This window comes from Galeopterus variegatus, unplaced genomic scaffold, assembly GCF_000696425.1.
Source record: "Galeopterus variegatus unplaced genomic scaffold, G_variegatus-3.0.2 Scaffold20807, whole genome shotgun sequence".
In the NCBI taxonomy this organism is placed as follows: domain Eukaryota; kingdom Metazoa; phylum Chordata; class Mammalia; order Dermoptera; family Cynocephalidae; genus Galeopterus; species Galeopterus variegatus.
Genome location: NW_007746918.1, coordinates 10,877 through 12,891, shown reverse-complemented (window position 1 = coordinate 12,891; position 2,015 = coordinate 10,877). Strand labels below are relative to the sequence as shown.

General features: G+C 55.4%; 1 pseudogene; it reads left to right on the top strand.

Moving 5' to 3' along the window:
* The first annotated feature begins 4 nt into the window (after nucleotides 1-4).
* On the top strand, nucleotides 5-1,009 carry LOC103583235 (annotated as a pseudogene).
* The last annotated feature ends 1,006 nt before the right edge of the window (nucleotides 1,010-2,015 follow it).

Sequence of the window (2,015 nt, the reverse complement as noted above, 5' to 3'; positions counted from 1 at the left end):
CCAGCGACCCCGGGGACGTGCTGGCCGCCAGCTGCCGTCCGCGCCGCCGTGATTCTCGCTGCCACCGCTCGGAGGTGGCCTAGGCGCCAGGCCCAGCGCGAGTCCAGGTTCGGAAGGGACTCCCGGGGCTGCCGCCGCCGGCGCCTGCGGCTGCCTGCCCAACCCGAGCACGTCGGAGGAGCGCCACGGGCAGTGCAAGGAGCTGCTTCCCATTCAGGTGGAGGGTGTCACACTCACAGTCGACAACGGGCTGAGGAACCATTTCCGGGTAAACCATACAGTCGCCCTCAGCACAATCGGGGAGTCCAGCTACTTTGGGGTCACGTACATGGGGACAAAGCAGCTGAGTCCCACAGAGGCATTCCCCGTGCTGGTGGGTGACATGGACAACAGTGGCAGCCTCAGTGCTCAGGTCCTTCACCAGGTGGGCCCCTGCCTCAGGTCCAAGATGGCCATTCAGACCCAGCAGTCGAAGTTTGTGAGCTGGCACGTGGATGGGGAGTACCCAGGTTCTGAATTCACAGCAGCTGTCACCGTGGGGAATCCAGATGTCCTGGTGGGTTCAGGAATCCTTGTGGCTCACTACCTCCTGAGCATCACGCCACGTCTGGCCCTGGGCAGGAAGCTGGTCTATCACCGGCGGCCCAGGGAGGAGGGTACCATCTTGTCTCTAGCTGGGAAATACACATTAAACAACTGGTTGGCAACTGTAACATTGGGCCAGGCAGGCATGCACGCAACATATTACCACAAAGCCAGTGACTAGCTGCAAGGAGGCGTGGAGTTTGAGGCCAGCACAAGGATGCAGGACACCAGTGTCTCTTTTGGGTATCAGCTGGACCTGCCTAAGGCCAACCTCCTCTTCAAAGCCTCTGTGGATAGCAACTGGATCATGGGTGCCACACTGGAGAAGAAGCTCCCACCCCTGCCCCTCACACTGGCTCTCGGGGCCTTCCTAAATCACTGCAAAAACAATTACCAGTGCGGCTTTGGCCTCACCATCGGCTGAGCCCCTCCTGCCCCCCCCATGCCCTTCCTCCTTCAGATCCCGCCTCCACCTCCATCCACCACCAGAGCCCCCCTCCCCTCCCTTCCCTTCCTCCTTGGGGCCAGGGGGGGCAGTGGAAAGGAGGGCACCACCACCCCAGCAGCTGAGGAGGGGATTCTGGAACTGGGGGGCACTTCAGGATGCTGAGCACCAGGGGCAGTGTGCCCAATGGTGGGCCTGGGGTCCCAGAAGGGATTCCAGAATCGAGGAGCACACAGGATTCTGAGTGCCAGGGGATAGAGGTGACCAGAGAGCCTCAAGGAGGAGTGTTGTGGCGTCCCCATCCTCCAAAGACCCTGGCCTCAGCCCTGAGGGTGATGCAGCAAGAGGAACTTCCCCATTCCCAGTCTACCCCATCCACTTCCCCCACCTACTCCTCCGTATAAATCATGTTTATAAATTATGGAAGAACCGGGACAATTTACAGAAAAAATGTATATATACACATAGAAAAAAACGAAAACAAAACAAAAGAACCACCTCAATCTCTGCATCTGTGAACTGGGATTCCATAAACACAGACATAACCACATCACAGCTGAAGGCACTTTCCCACAGAAGGTTTCCTGTGAAAGTGATTATCCATGAAAAGGTCAACTTAAGATTCTGAAAACCACTCTCATAAAAGCTCATCTCAGGAAATAACATACAATATAAATAAGATAATTGAGTCAAGAAAGGTTAAAACTGACAACTTCCACCCACAACATCCTTGCCCGCAAAGCCACTCAGGGCAGACTTTCCTGTGAAAGCTGAACAAGCCTGGCCTCGCGGTGTCAGCTCATGTGGCAGGTTAGGGCAGGTAAATTTACCCCACTAGGAGCTACAGGTAGGCTAAGTCAGGGACACAAACCTCTTGGAGGAAATGAATGAACATCAGGGATGGAAGCGCTTACTTCCTCTAGAATTTCAGAAAGAGGATTTCTCCTTTATGCCATTCTAGGGTTTTCACCTGCAAAGCAGACAA